This window comes from Amblyraja radiata, chromosome 39 (assembly GCF_010909765.2).
Source record: "Amblyraja radiata isolate CabotCenter1 chromosome 39, sAmbRad1.1.pri, whole genome shotgun sequence".
Taxonomy (NCBI): domain Eukaryota; kingdom Metazoa; phylum Chordata; class Chondrichthyes; order Rajiformes; family Rajidae; genus Amblyraja; species Amblyraja radiata.
In genome coordinates this window covers 2,496,868-2,516,883 of record NC_045994.1, presented here as the reverse complement: position 1 = coordinate 2,516,883, position 20,016 = coordinate 2,496,868, and the positions used below count along the sequence as shown (strand labels likewise).

The window sequence follows — 20,016 nt, the reverse complement described above, 5'->3', positions numbered from 1 at the left end:
ACTGCACTTGAATTTGGTGGCCTTATACCCTGCTTGAAATAGAATTTCAAGGATTAGCCGTGAGTCAACTACCATCCCACCAGCCGTGAGTGAGTGAGTTGCCAGCACAACAGGCTTGATTGACTGAGACGCCAGCCCAAGAAACCATTTGGCGCACAATTTGCATACTAGCCATCTGGATACCAGTCCCTTCAGCCCATACTAGCGCTCCAGAAAGCGCCCCCTCCTGCCCACCCACCACCCCTGCCTTACTGCAAATGGTGGCATGAAGTTGAAAGGCACTACTTACTGCAAATGGTGGCTTGGGAGCTTTGGCTTGAAGTTGAAAGGCACTATTACTGCAAATGGTGGCTTGGTTCCATTGGCTTGAAGTTGAAAGGCCTACTTACTGCAAATGGTGGCTTGGGTGTGGTTTGGGTGTGGCTTGAAGTTGAAAGACACCACTTACTGCAAATGGTGTCATGAAGTTGAAAGGCACTATTTACTGCAAATGGTGGATTGGTTGCTTTGGCTTGAAGTTGAAAGGCACTACTTACTGCAAATGATGGCTTGGTGTGGCTTGCAGTTGAAAGGCACTACTTACTGCAAATGGGGGGCGTGCGTGCATTGGCTTGAAGTTGAAAGGCACTACTTACTGCAAATTGTGGCTTGAAGTTGAAAGGCACTACTTACTGCAAATGGTGGCATGAAGTTGAAAGGCACTACTTATTGCAAATGGTGGCTTGGGTGTGGCTTGAAGTTGAAAGACACCACTTACTGCAAATGTTGGCATGAAGTTGAAAGGCACTACTTACTGCAAATGATGGCTTGGGAGCTTTGACTTGAAGTTGAAAGGCACTACTTACTGCAAATGGAGGCTTGGGAGCTTTGGCTTGAAGTTGAAAGGCACTATTACTGCGAATGGTGGCTTGGTTGCTTTGGCATGAAGTTGAAAGGCACTATTTACTGCAAATGTTGGCTTGGGAGCTTTGACTTGAAGTTGAAAGGCACTACTTACTGCAAATGATGGCTTGGGTGTGACTTGGGTGTGGCTTGAAGTTGATTGGCACCACTTACTGCAAATGGTGGCTTGGGTGTTGCTTGAAGTTGAAAGGCACTTCTTACTGCAAATGGTGGCTTGGGTGTGGCTTGAAGTTGAAAGGCACTACTTACTGCAGATGGTGGGTTGGGTGCTATGGCTTGAAGTTAAAATGCATTATTTACTGCAAATGGGGGCGTGGGTGCATTGGCTTGAAGTTGAAAGGCACTACTTACTGCAAATTGTGGCTTGAAGTTGAAAGGTACTGCTTACTGCAAATTGTAGCTTGGGTGCTTTGGCATTAAGTTGAAAGGCACTGCAAATGGTGGCATGAGGTTGAATGGCACTACTTACTGCAAGTGGTGGCTTGAAGTTGAAAGGCACTGCTTACTGAAAATGGTGGCATGAAGTTGAAAGGCACTACTTACTGCAAATGGTGGCTTGGGTGTGGCTTGAAGTTGAAAGACACAACTTACTGCAAATGGTGGCATGAAGTTGAAAGGCACTACTTACTGCAAATGGAGGCTCGGGAGCTTTGGTTTGAAGTTGAAAGGCACTACTTACTGCAAATGGTGGCTTGGTTGCTTTGGCTTGAAGTTGAAAGGCACTACTTACTGCAAATGGTGGCTTGGGAGCATTGGCTTGAAGTTGAAAGGCACTACTTACTGCAAATGGTGGCTTGGGAGCTTTGCCTTGAAGTAGAAAAGGCACTACTTACTGCAAATGGTGGCTTGGGTGCTTTGGCTTGAAGTTGAAAGGCACTACTTACTGCAAATGGTGGCATGAGGTTGACAGGCACTACTTACTGCAAATGGTAGCTTGGGTGCATTGGCTTGAAGTTGAAAGGCACTACATACTGCAAATGATGGCTTGGGTGCATTGGCTTGAAGTTGAAAGGCACTATTTGCTGCTAATGGTAGCATGAAGTTGAAAGGCACTACTTACTGCAAATGGTGACGGTTGCTTTGACTTGAAGTTGAACGGCGCCTCTTACTGCTAATGGTGGCTTGGGTGTAGCTTGGATGTGGTTTGAAGTTGAAAGCCACTGCTTACTGCAAATGGTGGCTTGGAAGCAATGGCTTGAAGTTAAAAGGCATTACACTGCAAAATGGTGGCTTGGGTGCATTGGCTTGAAGTTGAAAGGCACTATTTACTGCTAATGGTAGCACGAAGTTGAAAGGCATTTCTTACTGCAAATGGTTGCATTGACGAAGTTGAAAGGCACCTCTTACTGCTAATGGTGGCTTGGGTGTGGCTTGGGTGTGGTTTGAAGTTGAAAGTCACTACTTACTGCAAATGGTGGCGTGGGTGCATTGGCTTGAAGTTGAAAGGCACCACTTACTGCAAATGGTGGCATGAAGTTGAAATGCACTACTTACTGCAAATGGTGGCTTGGGTGCTTTGGTTTGAAGTTAAAAGGCACTACTGTAAATGCACTTAATTCCTGTTTGCACTGTATATTGATTTTAGATAAAACGCTACCACTTACGGCTGTGATTTCTGGCCATTTTTCTCAGTCCCCCTCCGCTGAGCAGATGCAGAGAATTCTTCCCATCAATGAAAAATAAAAGTGTTATTAGTGTTAAAAAAAATGTTGAGAATCTCTCTCCTGTCAATAACTCCATGAAAGCCACACCTTTTACGGTGGGGAGGGGGGAGGGGTTATAAAACCCGGAAATGTGGGTTGTGGCTCAGTCTCTGCAAGATGGAGGAGGGAGAGGTCACGACTCGCTGTCTTTAGTGGCTTTGCACCCTACTTCAAACGGTATGAAACTGCACTTGAATTTGGTGGCCTTGCACCCTGCTAGAAGTAGTAAGAAACTGCACTTGAATTTGGTGGCCTTATACCCTGCTTGAAATAGAATTTCAAGGATTAGCCGTGAGTCAACTACCAGCCCACCAGCCGTGATTGAGTGAGTTGCCAGCACAACAGGCTTGATTGACTGAGACGCCAGCCCAAGAAGCCATTTGCATACTAGCCCTCTGGAAACCAGTCCCTTCAGCCCAAAACACCCATACTAGCGCTCCAACCCCCCCCCCCCCCCCCCCCAACTGGCCACCAATATTAGAATTGGTGGAGAGGTGGAATATTGCGTTGGATGACCAGACCTCCTGTGTGATGCTGGGACCCAACGAGTCCCACTTAGTCTAGTATATATTAAAGATTTGGACGAGGGAACTGAATGCAACATCTCCAAGTTTGCGGATGACACGAAGCTGGGGGTTAGTGTTAGCTGTGAGGAGGATGATAGGAGGCTGCAAGGTGACTTGGATAGGCTGGGTGAGTGGGTAAATGCATGGCAGATGCAGTATAATGTGGGTAAATGTGAGGTTATCCACTTTGGTGGCAAAAACAGGAAAGTAGAATATTATCTGAATGGTGGCCGATTAGGAAAAAGGGAGATGCAACGAGACCTGGGTGTCATGGAACACCAGTCATTGAAGTAGGCATGCAGGTGCAGCAGCCAGTGAAGAAAGCGAATGGTATGTTAGCATTCATAGCAAAAGGATTTGAGTATAGGAGCAGGGAGGTGCTACTGCAGTTGTACAGGGTCTTGGTGAGACCACACCTGGATTATTGCGTACAGTTTTGGTCTCCTAATCTGAGGAAATACATTCTTGCCGTAGAGGGAATACATTGAAGGTTCACCAGACAGATTCATGGGATGTCAGGACTTTCATATGAAGAGAGACTGGATAGACTCGGCTTGTACTCGCTAGAATTTAGAAGATTGAGGGTGGATCTTATAGAAACCTACATAATTCTTAAGGGGTTGGACAGGCTAGATGCAGGAAGATTATTCCCGATGTTGGGGAAGTCCAGAACAAGGGGTCACAGTTTAAGGATAAGGGGGAAATCTTTCAGGACCGAGATGAGAAAAACATTTTTCACACAGAGAGTTGTGAATCTCTGGAATTCTCTGCCACAGAAGGTAGTTGAGGCCAGTTCATTGGCTATATTTAATAGGAAGTTATATGTGGCCCTTGTCGCTAAGGGGATCAGGGGGTATGGAGAAAAGGCATGTACAGGATACTGAGTTGGATGATCAGCCATGATCATATTGAATGGCGGTGCAGGCTCGAAGGGCCGAATGGCCTACTTCTGCATCTATTTTATATGTTTCTATGTTTCTATGTTTCATGTATAAAAAGAGACTTTTGCTATCCTCTTTTATATTATTGGCTACCATACCATCATAGTGCATCTTTTCCCCCTGCATTGCCTTTGTAGTTACCCTCTGTTGGTTTTTAAAAACTACCCATTCCTCCAACTGCCAGATAATCTTGGCAATATTATATGCCCGCTTTTAATTTTATGCTTCTTTAGACTTCTCTTGTCGCCTCATTCTCCCCTTACAATCTTTCTTTTTCTTTGGGATGAAAAGTTCCTGCGTCGCCAATGTTACTGTCGGAAACTCCGGCCATTGTTGCTCCACCATCTTTCCTGTTTGGTTCCCTTTCAACTTCAGCCAGCACCTCCTCCATCCTCTAAAGTTACTTTTACTCAACAGTAATTTGGTTCAGTTTAGAGATACAGCGCAGAAACAGGCCCTTACGCCCGCCGAGTCTTCGCCAACCAAATATCCCCGCATATTAACACTATCTCACACAGAATAGGGACAATTTACATTTATACCAAGCCAATTAACCTACAAACCTGTACATCTTTGGAGTATTGGAGGAAATCGATGCTCAGAGGAAACCTACATGGTCACGGGGAGAACGTACAAACTCCACGGAGACAGCACCTATAGTCGGGATCGAACCTGGGTCTCTAGCGTTAAAGGCGCTGTAAGGCAGCAACTCTACCGCTGCGCCACTATGCAACGCAGCCACCCACAGCCACTACCGACACATCGGATTCCATCCTCCCCTTCTCAAACTACAGGCTGAATTTTATCATATTATGCTCATTACCTTCTGAGGATACATTTACTTAAACTCCCTGATCAAATCTGGCTCATTACACAACAGCAAATCCAGAATTGCCGTTACTTTCCACTACAAGCTGCTCTATGAAGCTATCTCGAAAGCTCTCTACAAATTCCCCCCCTTGAGGTGCAGTACCAACCTGATTTTGCGGTCTACCTGCATATTGAAATCCCCCAAGACCACCATAACATTTGCTGTTCCAAGGTGTTGGCTCCTGTCCATCGGCGAGACCAAGTGAAGGCGAGGCTATTGTTTCACTGAATACCTCCGCTCAGTCCGCCTAAACCTATCTGATCTCCCAGTTGCTCAACACTATAACCCCCCTACCATTCCCTTTCTGTCCTGGGCCTCCTCCATTGTCAAAGTGAGGCCCAGGCAAATTGGAGGAACAGCACATCATATTTTGCTTGGACAGCTAACACCCCAGCGGTATGAACATTGACTTCTCTAACTTCAAATAGCCCTTTCTTTCCCTCTCTCTCCATCCTCTCCACTTCCCAGTTCTCCGACCAGTCTTACTGTCTCCGACTACATTTTATCTTTGTACCGCCCACTCCCCTGATACCAATCTGAAGAAGGGTCTCGACCCGGTCATCCATTCCTTCTCGCCGGACATTCTGCCTGTCCCGCTGAGTTACTCCAGCATTTTGTGTCTACCACTGTAACATTACCTTTCTTGTATCTCATTATGTCATCTATGTCCAGAGTCGATATAACTCCCATCAGGCTCTTGTTACCCTTGACGTTTCTTAGCTCTACCTACAAAGTTTCTACATCTTCTGATCCTATGTCCTCCCTTGCTGAGGACTGAATTTCATTCCTGGCCAGAAGATCTACCCCACCCCCTCTTCCCACTTTTCTGTGATTTGGATAGGATGTGTAAAAATGGATATTCCATTCCTAGCTCTGATACTCTTTCATCTACATCTCTGTGATGTCCACAATGCCGTACCTACCTTCTGTCTGAGCTATAAGATCATCCACTTTCTCCCATATAATGCGGGCATTCGAATATAACAACTTTAGTTCAGTATTCACGAACCTTCTTCTCACATTGATCCCCATTTTGCCTGACCTTAAACACTTGCCTCTTCTTAAACGTCATGCCCTCTTACATCTAGACTCTTCAGCAATTCCTCCTGCAAGTTCCCTTCCAATAACTTCATCTGTACATTTCCAATTTGTTAACCCCTCCCTTTCCCTACACTATTTATGCCCTACGGCTCCAGTTATGCGCTTCCTGGTACCAGCAGGGTTCAAGTGGGGTCCGTCCATCTGATCATTTTCCTCCTTCCCCAATACCGATGCCAATGTCCCCCAATTCAAATCCGGGTTGGGTCCGGGCATTCTTCAGATTGTAAGATGGGCTTTTGTCAGAACCAGGGAGGTGCAAACCTCACATTGGCCTTCTGCCAAACAGTCATAGAAGACATTATTCATAATGACGCGAAAGAGATGGTGAAGGATATAAAGGCAATCTCCATAGCTCTCACTACTTAGTTCCATTTTAAAAGACAGTTTTCCATCTTTTCATAAGTAGCTCGACATTACTGTTGATTTCGACAATGCTCATTTCTGTTCTCATTTCGCGGAGGAGTGGTGCAAAGCCTTGATAGGAATCAGGCGAGCACTCATGGTGGCCCGTAGCTTTCATACCACACAAGTGCTAGCACTACAGCGAGTGAAGCTCTAGCCATCTCGCTTTGACATTCTGATCCGCTACATCACAATATCTGTAACATGGGAGCAAAGTGACCAAAGCTGAACCAGACATTGCACAAAAATGCAGTGACTAAAACACCGGGTGAGAATTTACTTCAATTGAGCCAAATGACTCAACAAGGAACTGCAGATAGACACAAAAAGCTGGAGTAACTCAGCGGTACAGACACTGTCTATGAGGAGAAGGGATGGGTGACCAAGAATCTCGAACCAAAACGTCACCCATTTCTTCTATCCAGAGATGCTGCTTCTCCCACTGAATTACTCCAGCGTTTTGTGTCTATTCTCAGTTTAAACGAGCATCTGCAGATCCTTCTTGCACACAGAATTGCAGGTACTGGTTTAAATCAAAGATAGACACAACAAGCTGGAGAAACTCGGTGGGACAGGCAGCATGAGTAAGAAAGAACTGCACATGCTGGTAAAATCAAAGGTAGACACAAAATGCTGGAGTAACTCAGGGGGTGAGGCAGCTTCTCTGAAGAGAAGGAATGGGTGCATTTCGTTTCTGATGAAGGGTCTAGAACCAAAACGCCACCCACTCCTTCTCTCCAGAGATGCTGCCCGCCCGCTGAGTTACTCCCGCTTTTTGTGTCTATCTGTTAACTCCTCAACATCTTTATATCATCTAAAATGCAGCGTTCTTGAATATCGAGTAATGAGGAAGGGTTAGTTAGCAGTCTTGTTGTGCGTGGCCCCTTGGGCAAGAGTGACTATAATATGGTTGAGTTCTTCATTAAGATGGAGAGTGACATTGTTAATTCAGAAAACTTAAAGAAAGGTAACGTTGAGGGTATGAGACGTGAATTGGCCAAGATAGACTGGCAATTGATTCTTAAAGGGTTGACGGTGGATATGCAATGGAAGTCATTTAAAACAGCATGGATGAACTACAACAATTGTTCATCCCAGTTTGGCAAAAGAATAAATCAGGGAATGTGGCGCCTCCGTGGATAACAAGGGCAATCATGGATAGTATAAAAACAAATTATGAAACATACAAATTTGCCAGAAAAAGCAGCCTACCAGGGGACTGGGAGAAATTCAGAGTCCAGCAGAGGAGGACAAAGGGCTTAATTAGGAAACGGAAAATAGATTATGAAAGAAAACTGGCAGGGAACATAAAAACTGACTGCAAAAATTTGTATAGATATGTGAAGAGAAAAAGATTAGTTAAAACAAATGTAAGTCCCTTGCAGTCAGAAACAGGCGAATTGATCATGGGGAAGAAGGACGTGGCAGACCAATTGAATAACTACTTTGGTTCTGTCTTCACTAAGGAAAACATAAATAATATACCGGAAATAGCAGGGGACCGGGGGTCAAATGAGATGGAGGAACTGAGTGAAATCCAGGTAGGCCGGGAAGTAGTGTAATGTAAATTGAATGGTTTAAAGGCCGATAAATCCCCAGGGCCAGATACGGTGCATCCTAGAGTACTTAAGGAAGTAGCAGATATAGTGGATGCATTAGTGATAATTTTTCGAAATCCTTTAGATTCTGGAGTAGTTCCTGAGGATTGGAGGGTAGCTAATGTAACCACACCTTTAACAAAGGGAGGGAGAGAGAAAACAGGGAATTACAGACCAATTAGTCTAACATCGGCAGTGGGGAAAATACTAGAGTCAGTTATTAAAGATGGGATAGCAGCACATTTTGAAAGTGGTGAATACATTGGTCAAATGCAGCATGGATTTATGAAAGGTAAATCATGTCTGACGAATCTTATATAAATTTTCGAGGATGTAACTAGTAGAGTGGATAAGAGAGAACCAGTGGATGTGTTATATCTGGACTTTCAGAAGGTTTTCGACAATGTCCCATATATGAGATTAGTATGCAAACTTACAGCAGATGGTATTGGGGGTTCAGTATTGATGTGGATAGAGAACTTGCTGGCAGGCAGGAAGCAAATTGTAGGAATAAACGGGTCCATTTCACAGTGGCAGGCAGTGACTCGTGGGGTACCGCAAGGCTCAGTGATGGGACCCCAGCTATTTACAATATATATTAATGATCTGGATAAGGGAATTGAATGCAACATCTCCAAGTTTCCGGATGACTCAAAGCTGGGGGTCAGTGTTAGCTGTGAGGATCATGCTTGGAGGCTGCAAGGTTACTTGGGTGGGTGAGTGGGCAAATGCATGGCAGATGTAGTATAATGTGGATAAATGTGAGGTTATCCACTTTGGTGGCAAAAACAGGAAAGTAGACTATTATCTGAATGGTGGCCGATTAGGAAAAGGGGAGATGCAACGAGACCTGGGTGTCATGGTACATCAGGCATTGAAAATGGCATGCAGGTGCAGCAGGCAGTGAAGAAAGCGAATGGTATGTTAGCATTCATAGCAAAATAATTTAAATATAAGAGCAGGGAGATTCTGCTGCAGTTGTACAGGGTCTTGGTGAGGCCACACCTGGAGTATTGCGTACATTTCTGGTCTCCTAATCTGAGGAAAGATATTCTTGCCATAGAGGGAGTACAGACAAGGTTCACCAGACTGATTCCTGGGATGGCAGGACATTCATATGAAGAAAGACTGGATGGACTCGGCTTGTAGTCGCTGGAATTTAGAAGATTGAGGGGGGGGGGGGGCGGGATCTTTTAGATACTTACAAAATTCTGAAGGGGTTGGACAGGCTAGATGTCGGAAAATTATTCCCGATGTTCGGGAAGTCCAGAAAAGGGCGTCATAGTTTAAGGATAAGGGGGAAGTCTTTTAGTACCGAGATGAGAAAAGCATTTTTCACACAGAGAGTGGTGAATCTCTGGAATTATCTGCCACAGAAGGTAGTTGAGGCCAGTGCATTGGCAATACTTAAGAGAGAGTTAGATGTGGCCCTTGTGGCTAAAGGGATCAGGGGGTATGGAGAGAAGACAGGTACGGGATACTGAGTTGGATGATCAGCCATGATCATATTGAATGGCGGTACAGGCTCGAAAGTCCGAATGGCCTACTCCTGCACCTATTTTCTATGTTTCTATGTCTCTATGTTCTGGAATGTCCATGACGGCTTTCATGGGTCAACTCTGATAATACTCAGGACTATTGAGAACAATCAGGGGAAAGTAGTTCCAGCACCATAACCATTTCCTCTAGCACATTATTCGTTCATTCCCTCTGTGACTGCGACACTTCATTTTGGTACACAGCCTGAACGAATTGCATTGCACTTTCTCTGCCAGGGTTAATGAAGGTGCAGTCCTTCCATAGAAACATAGACATAGAAACAGAGAAAATATGTGCAGGAGTAGGTCGTTTGGCCATTCAATATGATCATGGCTGATCATCCAAATTCTATACCACGTTCCTGCTTTTTACCCATATCACATGATTTCGTTAGCCCGAAGAGCTAAATCTCTCTTGAAAACATCCAGTGATTGGCCACTTCCTTCTGTGGCAGAGATTTCCACAGATTCACAATTCTCTGGGTGAAAACCTTTTTCTTCATCACAGTCCCAAATGGCCTCCCCCTTCTTCTTAAACTGTGACCCCTGGTTCTGGGCTTCCCCAACAGGGGGAACGTTTTTCCTGCATCTAGCCTCGTTCGTCGGACACAGGGGACCGCTGACCGGGGCTGCTGTGCTGTTTTCTGCTCGTCTGCCGGAGAGCAGAGACCGGGAGGATGGAGCCAGTGATGTCCGGGCGAGGAGCGAGTCCAGTTGGAGACGAAAGGAACCAGGGTCTGGCTTATCCAGCCCTCGTGATCGGCTGCGGGGGGCACCCTGGGCAGCAAAGGACGTGTGCAGAGAGTGACGTGGGGTCCAAGGAAGTAGGCGGCTGGAGGCCAGCAACAGCCTGGGGCTTGACTGGAACAGGCACCGCTCTTTAGAACCAGAGCCTGGATTTTGAACATGGCGCCAGAACATGGCTCCTCCTGCACGTGGCTCAGTATTTGATTCCTGTACACTTGCTACTTGGGGATCAGGGGTATGGTATTACTCCACTGGACTGTTTGTAAGGAAAATAATTTCACTCTTAACAATTAATATATCTGACAATAAAAAAAAGCACTATTGTCGTGAGACGGCAGATGATGGGACCTGGTGCAAAAAAAAATGCTGGAGCATCTCAATCCGTCTGGCGGACATGGCAGCCTCCAGCATACACTTCTAACACACGAAACACGTTCTTTCGTACCTGTTAAAAACCGCCAAATTGTCTTTTCTTTCGCTGTAATAATTGTGGAAATCGGGGTAACCGTGAGAGACATTTATCCTACTTCATATTTCCAAAAGTGAAGAGAAATTATGGCAGAGAGAAGCGACAGCTGGAGGGACAACAACAGTTAATGTGGTTGGCGAACATTGGCCGTGCAGATATCAAGATTGAAAATATTGGGAATTATCGCGTTTGCTCACTGCAGTTCAACAACAGTAAGATATTATTTGTGTTTTTTCTTGATCCCTTTGGTATCTAAAAAGTTTCAGAAGTGATAAATCTGGCTAAAAAATATTAACATCGCCCATGGTTCTCATGTCGGTTTTTACATGCAAAAGGAAAACGCTTCTGAAGCTAAATTTATCATTAAAATAATCTCCAGACTTATGAATGGTGTGTGGAAAGGTAGGTTTTCTATCATTATGCTATTGAGATTAATATTTTGGCAAATTATAAAATGCCATGACAGCTTAAACACCCACTCCCTTTCAAAGATATTGTCAATTTGCTGAGGTTGATTATGTCTAATTAACAGCTAACAATTGCACCATTCTTTGGCTTGCATCTGAGTAAAATGTAATTCAAAACCCATGTATGCTTTGCGATTTTTTAAATGATAAATTTAGCTTCAGAAGCGTTTTTTGGAATTCTGAAGTAGGATAAATGTCTCTCACGGTTACCCCGATTTCCATAATTATTTACAGCCCAAAAATTGAACATTTCGGCGGTTTTTAACAGGTAAGAAAGTACGCGTTTCGTGTGCTAACATTGTGTGCCGCAGGCTGCCATGTCCTTCACATGGATGGAGCTGCTCCATGTTTCACGCCCTTTGACCCGATGACTTTTGATTTGATTTGTTTATTTGTTCCGAACAAGTAAAGACATAAATAGGAATAAATAACAACAACAAAATCGACATAGTCAAACAATTGGACATTCCAGGCAATATTTGCAAAGCAATGAAAAGCATAAAGCAAAATTTAAATGTCCAACACTTTTTCTTTACAAGCTCGAAAAGGAGTGAGAAGAAGAATAACTTATTTAATCTCACCCCTTCGCCCTAAACCCTTCTTTCATATTTAATCATTAATTAATTAATAATAATAATACCAGACTTGACGTGTAACCCCTCTATTCCTCTCTTGCCACCAGTCCCCGACAGTTGCTGCTTCACCAACTCAGTTCCTCCAGCCGCTTGTTTCTTGGCCCCGTCATTGTACCGGGTGAGAGTATTTATTGCTCCCGGTTGTGTTTGCTTCATTAAAACAAGAAGTGAGATCCAGAAGCGAAATTTGATTTCAATTGGAAAGGAATAAAACCGACAGACACTGGATTTAATTTCACACCACTCCCCGCGGGCGGTCAGTCCGAGTCATTTACATCCAGGACATTCCGGAAATCACCAAACTGCGGAATAAAGAGAGGAAAAAGCTGATGTTTACCTTCGCAGATAACGCCGGCATCCTGGGAGTGTGGATAGTCATAGTGCGTCCATGGATATGATCCACACTCCCGCAGAGCGGCCTCGCTCCCGCTGCACCGAACACCATAAGTCACAGTGGCTCCGGACCCCGATCCAAAGTGAGCTCGGCCCGGGGCTCCCGTGGCGTAGCCGCAACCCAGCTCCCGACACACCACCGCCGCGTCCTGCAGGTCCCAGCCGTAATGATTCACAGTCCCCCAGGTCCCCTTGTAGTGAACCTCCACTCTCCCGGCGCATGGACTGTTCCCGTTCACCAGCCTCAACTTCACGCTTTCTGAAAACAAAAATCAGAAAATAGAAGAACAAACGTTGCCGCTGGTTTGAGCCGCGCTCCCAGCCACCCCTAGCTCCAACCATTCAAAGTCCACATGTACCACGGAATGATCAACGGGAGCGGCAGACCCCGAATGAACTGTTAACAGTCAACAATATGCAGTAAGTTGGTAACCGTCCGGAGAACCGGAATCACCCGGTCATTCTTGGGATGAAAGCGGCGTCCGAGCAGGCAGGGTGAGCTGCGGACACAGAGTGCTTGAGTAACTCAGCGGACAGCCACCCATGTCCTCCTGAGATGCTGCCTGTCCAACCCAGTTACTCCAGCACTGTGATTTTTATTATAAACCAGCATCTATAGTTCCTTGTGTCTCCAAGTTCAGCTGCAGGTTCGTTTTCATTCTCGGGAGAGCGGCTGATGAGCTGCGCGGGTCAGTGCCCCGCTGTACTCAAAGCTCATGTGACGGGCAATGGAACCCAAACGTGATAGAGGTGTGAAGGCATTCCTGGAATTGGACGCCAAAGGTGAAAGATCCGGACTGGGACTACACAGTGGGATGAGCAGTGGGAACACGCTAGGAACCGGGAACCATGTCAGCAGAGTCAACGCCCCACACTGCGCGCTTCAGGGACATTACTGATCGTCACCCCGTCTGCAGACGGCAGTCACATCGCAAGTAGCATTAAAAGTCTTCAGTAACAATCAGTCTCAGTAGCCGCATTCTTAACGCAGTGAAAGTTAAGCGAGGTTACCTGAAGGGTCCGCCTTACAATCCCCGGGGCGGCCTGAAATTAGAAATAAAGAATGAGATTTGGCTGTGTGACGGGTGGAGTGATGGGGTTGGGATTTGGGAGCGAATGGGTCCATGGGGAGGTGGGCATCTCATTAATGAAACCATCACCGGAAAATGTCCCGACGTTAACCCGATAGGCAGCGTTCCGAACCACTACAGTGAGTTGTTTCACATTCCCACCTGCTTTTTTAGCTGTTACTGTAAATGACTATCAGCAGTCAGAAAATCGTATCGTGTCTCTTTTGCAATGAAGTTTATTGTTAGATCTACAGAGATCTGGTCACAATTTACCGATGTGGTAAATTTGGTCCATGCCGACCAGATTGTCCCATCTAAGCAAGTTCCATTTGCCCACGTTTTGCCCATGTCTCTCTAAAACGTTCCAATGCTTGTACCCGATTAATTTTAAATGCATTAATACCTTAAATACCTGCCCCAGCTGCCTCCCCTGGCAGCTTGTTCCATATATGTGTGGAAACAACGCCCCTCTGGATCCTATTAAATCTTTCCTGTCTCATCTTAAACCTTTAGTCTCTGTTGTTTTAATTTCTCCTATCATGGTTTAAAATACTCTGTGTCATTCACCTTATTAATTCCTCTCATGATTATATGCATCTACATCGCCCCTTGGTCTCCTACGCTCCAAGGAATATAGTCCTAGCTTGCCCAATCTCTCTCTACAGCTCGGGTCCTTAAGTGCTGGAAACGTTCTTGTAAAATCTTCACTGCATTCTTTCCATCTTAATGGCATCATTCCCACACCAGGGTGACCCTTTCGAACGAGAGGGAATACCTGAAACGGGCCACGACAACTCTCCTCTCGCCTCTGGTGAACTATCAGGTTCCGGCATATTTTACGTAGCCTTGAAAATACATTGTGTTGCCACTCTAACTGATAATTCGCATGCGAAATTTCATAATGCAATTAACAGTGAATAATCCCATCCTTACTCCCTTAGAATAAATAATTTCTTTTTTTATCAGATTTCGGTACATATGTCTATTTAAAAATAAAATACTCTTGAAATAGCTCATGTCTGTGAGGTTCACACTGTCACGAGTTCAGATTCTCATTTCAATTTTACTTTCCACAGACGATACAAAGTGAACTGACCAGTGTGCCAAACTCGATCATTTTAATTTTCTGCGGACAGCCACTCCCTCATTTCCCCTCCAACACAATTTACGATGATATTCCCTCCGAAGGATTTGCAGGATATTTTTCTGTGTTCAACACCGTCTACCACATGATGGACAAATGACCTGATCCCAGACTACTGAAGATATTCTGCCCCTGATTTCTATACTACTTTCCAGTATCTTAATACAGGTGCGGCTATGCTAATATTTACGACTCTATGACTATTTATTTTCAGATTTGCTTGTGGAGAATGCTTGAGTGATATTCCAACGTTACACGTTGGTTCCTTTGTGTCCTGCGTTGTCCAGCAATAACTGGGCACGACTTGCTCCCACACCTGTGCTGTTATCGATTTGGCTGCAGGAATAGATACTGTCTCGCGAGTTGCCATTTTCTTTTAACCGATTTTCAAGAAGTGGGGAAAGTCTATTTACGTTCACAGTTTCAAACCCAAGTTACAATTTGTGAATCTAGATAATGTTATTCAATTCTATGCCTTTCACCGATTGCACAAATTCAGCCCGTGAACAATGCAGTGGACAATTGATCGCATGCACAATTGGCTCATTAATTTAGCGTTATATCTCACGAAATAATAATATAAACAGCACAATCGTATCTGACGATTTGGGAATCATTAGGATCATATTTTCTCAGACGTGTATTACGATTATTCAAGTATTTAATGCACGCGGAAGCAGTACCATTTCACATCATGTATAAAACACAGTTCCCATTCTAAACTTCTAAGGACAAGAAGGAGACCATTCAGCCCATCGGCTCCATACCAAGCATTGTACAACAGTCTCGTTGATTTAATTTACCCTCTCCTTATTTCACTTCATTCGGGCCCATCAACACTTCTTTCATCCGTTTGACCATTCTACTCAAGATAATTTACAGTAGGTAATTAAACTACCTAGCAACGAACTATTGGGATGCGCGAAGAAACGCGAGCACCCGGGCAAATGCGCACAGTCACAGGGAAGATGCAAGTGTAATAGCACGTCATACAGCACCGGTGGTAAGGAATGAACCGAGATCGCTACAACTGGGTGGAAGCAGCGGTAGTATAATTAAATAGAGGATACCGATAACGTGCTCCTTCCAACCAGTAGAGCCACTGCAGGCAGCGTCATAGACCCGAGTTCAATGCCGACCTCGGGTGCTGTCAGTGTGGATTTTGTACGTTCTCCTAGTGCCTGTGTGGGTTTCCCCCGCGCGTTCTGTTTTTGTCCTACATTCCAAAAACGGGCATTTACCCACTGTAAATATTCCCTCATGTGCATGAGTGGCAGTATCTTCGGGGAGTTGATGAGGGCGAGGAAAAATAAAATAGGATTAACGATGCAATTGGATGTTTGCTGCTCGCCTGAGACTCGGTGGTCAAGGGGTGTTTCCATGTTGTTTGTTTAAACCAGAATCTGCAGTTCCTTCCTACACATTTACTTAGATGCCAACGTGGTGTCAATTACACAGGCTCCAACAATATTCAATGACGTGATGTTATCTTAACGACAAAATCAGAAGCAAAGTTGGTGTTTGATTTAGCCAGCGCCCAATTTCTGCCGATAATTCACGGATGAATATGTCCTGCTTTTGTTTTCTGATTTGTATAATGAGGTGGACGGGACTGGAGAAACAACAGCTGAATATGTGCCTGAATTTATCTATAAAGCATCAAATTAGATAAATCTTCAAAACAAAGAAGTAAAACTCTGAAACTTTCAACAGAGAGAAAACAGACGTGAATTCTGTACATCAGTCCCAACGTGGACTGTTTTACTTTCCTCAGAAGCTGCGGCCCCGCCGAAGGATCTGTTTGCACGTCTCGCTGTCTCATTATGCATTTAGCACGAGGTATATGTAGGAGATAAAATATCAAGGCGAAATTTGTTACGGAAATCTGCACTGAACATTTAACCAAAATAGAGCAAGTGAAAAGCAATTTACAGAAAATTGCAACATATCTCTAACTGCGATTCTCCACCTAAACAGATTGGAGAATGCACAAATGCCCCGAGAAATAAATGTGTTGCTACTAATAGCCGGACACGCAAAGTGCCAAACTGAAAACTCCGTTAATATATAATGTGACGCATTTGAAGATCATTGACCACTGTGTGGAAATGTCAGCGTCAATATCCATCGAAGTGAGTGTTCAATGACAAAATTAATGCTAATTTTAACAGTGTTCATTCTACATCAAGGTGACTTTTAGCGATAGAAAATTAATAAAACCTTCCCAACAACACGATACTAACTACATTTTATAAATATGCTCAGTTCACAGTATGACATTGTGGATAAAAAAAGCTGCAACTGATCACTATCAGCGACAGGAATCTGTGTGCGGCTTCAGTCAGCAACAGCTGCAGCTTTGCATGCTGTTGTTCACCTCAAGGAGTTTATACTCTCCGGACTCCGATGTACTCTGTCCCAAAAGTGACCGCCCTATACCTGTGATACATTCAGATAATAATCTATTTCTGAATTGCAGTACACAACACCCGTGTCTTACGGGTTGACTGATCTGTGACTGAAGAAAATTCCCATGGATGAAATTTCACGTTTAAATCTGTTTGACAAAATCGAAATAAGACGTTAAATGTGTTAATCTTGGCGAAATTATCCAAACACACACTGTTCCGGCAGGAGTCAGCAACTAGTTACCAAATGGCTGTTAGAAAATGTTAGAAAATAATGAATTATTTATAAAAATAATTGCCACACTTGAATAGACCACTTCTTCCGTCATAAATTAGAAATAAATTGGCATATTTTCTCATCTCTGCTCCTGTTCTCTGATTATAAAAACCCCAAACCTCTGATCTGGACAGGTGGAAATTTCACACGTGGCAGAAATTTATCATCAATTTAATAGATCACCATTTTTTTATCACAACATTTAGTGATAAGCCACAAAGTGCTGGAGTGACCCAGCGGATCAGGCAGCACCAGTTTGAAGAAGGCTCCCGACCCGAAATGTAATCTATCAGTTCTCCAGAGACGCTGCCTGGCCCGCTGTGTTATTCCAGCTAATTATGTATTTGTTCGTAAAGCAGCATCTGCAGGCCCTTGTGTCTCCATTCAGAGAATAAACATTTTCTACTATCCACAGTCCCTACACCACGACGTAAAATTATGTAGCTATAAAGATACGGGAATTTAGAGTATATTAATAAATATCATGTTAATTGATCACCGAATACTTTCAACATTCTCAATGAACTCACAGTTCCAAATCTGCAATACAACCAAAGTCAAGAAGGACCGCAGCATTCTCCCAGCGGCCAATTACAGCGATGACTCCAGGACTTCAACTGAACACCCACTACGGACATAGAATGGTCTCTCCAAAATCTTCTGACACACTAACGTATCTGAGAGTTAATTCTTTGATAACTGTTTTCACAGTAAATGATGTTTTGCTCCAAACAACCAATAGATTTTGAACGAAGTAAGGCGTGAACTGCAGTCTGCTCGAATGCACCAATGAGAATGAACCTGCCCATTAATGGATTTATCGGACACATTTTCTTTCTTTCGCCTTCTCTTGAGAAACCAATGAAGGGATTAAAATTAACATGAACACATTTGCAGATGACACATAGCTGGGTGGCCGTGTGAACTGTGAGGAGGATGCTATGAGATTGCAGGGTGACTTGGACAGGTTGGGTGAGTGGACAGATGCATGGCAGATGCAGTTTAATGTGGATAAATGTGAGGTTGGCAAAAACAGGAAGGCAGATTATTATCTGAATGGTGTCAAGTTGGGGAAAGGGGAAGTACAGTCAGATCTGGGAGTCCTTTTTCAGTCACTGAAAGTAAGCATGCAGGTACAGCAGGCAGTGAAGAATGGGAATGGCATGTTGGCCTACATAACAAGACGAGGTGAGTATAGGAGCAACGAGGTCCTTCTGCAGTTGTACAGGGCCCCAGTGAGACAACACCTGGAGTATTGCGTGCAGTTTTGGTCTCCAAATTTGAGGAAAGACAATTTTGCTACTGAGGAAGTGCAGCGTTGGTTCTCGCGGTTAATTCCCGGGATAGCGGAATGTCATATGTAGATAGGAGCTTGGGCTTGTATACTCTGGAATTTAGAAGGATGAGAGTGTATCTTATTAAAACATATAAGATTACTAAGGGTTTAGAAACGCTAGAGATAGCAAGCATGTTCCCAATGTTGGGGAAGTCCAGAACCAGGGGCCACAGTTTAAGAATATGGGGTACCCCATTTAGAATGTAGATGAGGAAAAACTTTTTCATCCAGAGATTTGTGAATCTGTGGAATTCTCTGCCTCCGAAGGCAGTGGAGGCTAATTCTGTGAATGCGTTTTAGAGAGTGTTAGGTAAAGCTCTTAAAGGTAGCGGATTCAAGGGATATGGTGAGAAGGCAGGAAGGGGGTAGTGATTGTGGATGATCAGCCATGATCACAGTGAATACCAGTGCTGGCTCAAAGGGCCGTATGGCCTACTCCTGCACAGAGCTGATACCTGCATCCAAGAAGCAGACAGTTAAAGAAGCTTACCGTCAGCGAGGAGATGGTTGATCCCAGTGTCCACAGTGTGATACAGACCATGTGGCTGCTCTTCTCATTTACATCCTTCCACCACCAGGTGCTTTGTCAATTTGCAAACAGTTCAGAGCACCCAGCCCACCCGCACTCTCAGCAGCCGCCTGAAAATACCACACCATGCTGAATGCAGATTTAATTCATTTTTACTGTGCCCTGTATCACAGTCTCCAATGTAGAAGAGAACAAAATACTTCATACTCTCATGTTTTTATGTTCATGTCATAGGAGCAGAATTAGGCCATTTGGCCCATCAATTCTATTCCACAATTCAATCATGGTTGATCTTTCTCTCTGAACCCCATTCTCTCACCTTCTTCCTAACATTTGCCTCCCTTGATAATTAATAACCTTTCAATCTCTGCTTTAAAAATACCCAATGCATTGGCGTCAAAGTCATCTCAGGCAATTAATTCCACAACTAACCTCTGGCAAAATAATATCCCCCTCATCATTCTAAAATGATTTTATTCCGAGGCTGTGCCCTGTGGTCCTAGATTCTCCCACTGCAGGAAACATCCACTCTAACTGGTCCTTTCATTATTTAGTAGGTTTCAATGAGATTCATACTCATCCATCTAAACACACACGAGTACATTCCCAAATCCCTCAAAGGCTCCTCATACATTAACACACTCCTCCTTGGGGTCATTCTCGTCAATCTTCTCTGGACTCTTTCCAATGCTAGCAAATCCCTCCTCAGGTATGTGAACCAAAACTGTTCACAACATTCCAAATGCAGTCTGACTGGCATCCTATAAAGCCTCAGCATTGCATCCCTGCTTTTATATTCTAGTCCTCTCAAAGTGATTGCTAGATTGACATTTGCCTCCCTTACAACCGATTTGCCTTGCAAACTAATCTTTTGGGTACACTCTGCACCTCAGTCCCTTTGCACCTCAGATTTCTGAA

General features: G+C 44.3%; 1 long non-coding RNA gene across 1 annotated transcript; it reads right to left on the bottom strand.

The window, feature by feature from the left end:
• Positions 1–8,642: 8,642 nt before the first annotated feature.
• LOC116967425 lies at positions 8,643–18,210 on the bottom strand. Its single transcript, XR_004410220.1, has 3 exons — positions 18,093–18,210; positions 17,274–17,275; positions 8,643–8,691 (listed from the first exon to the last, which is right to left on the bottom strand). It is a non-coding gene; the product is annotated as an uncharacterized LOC116967425 (long non-coding RNA).
• Between the last annotated feature and the right edge of the window lie 1,806 nt (positions 18,211–20,016).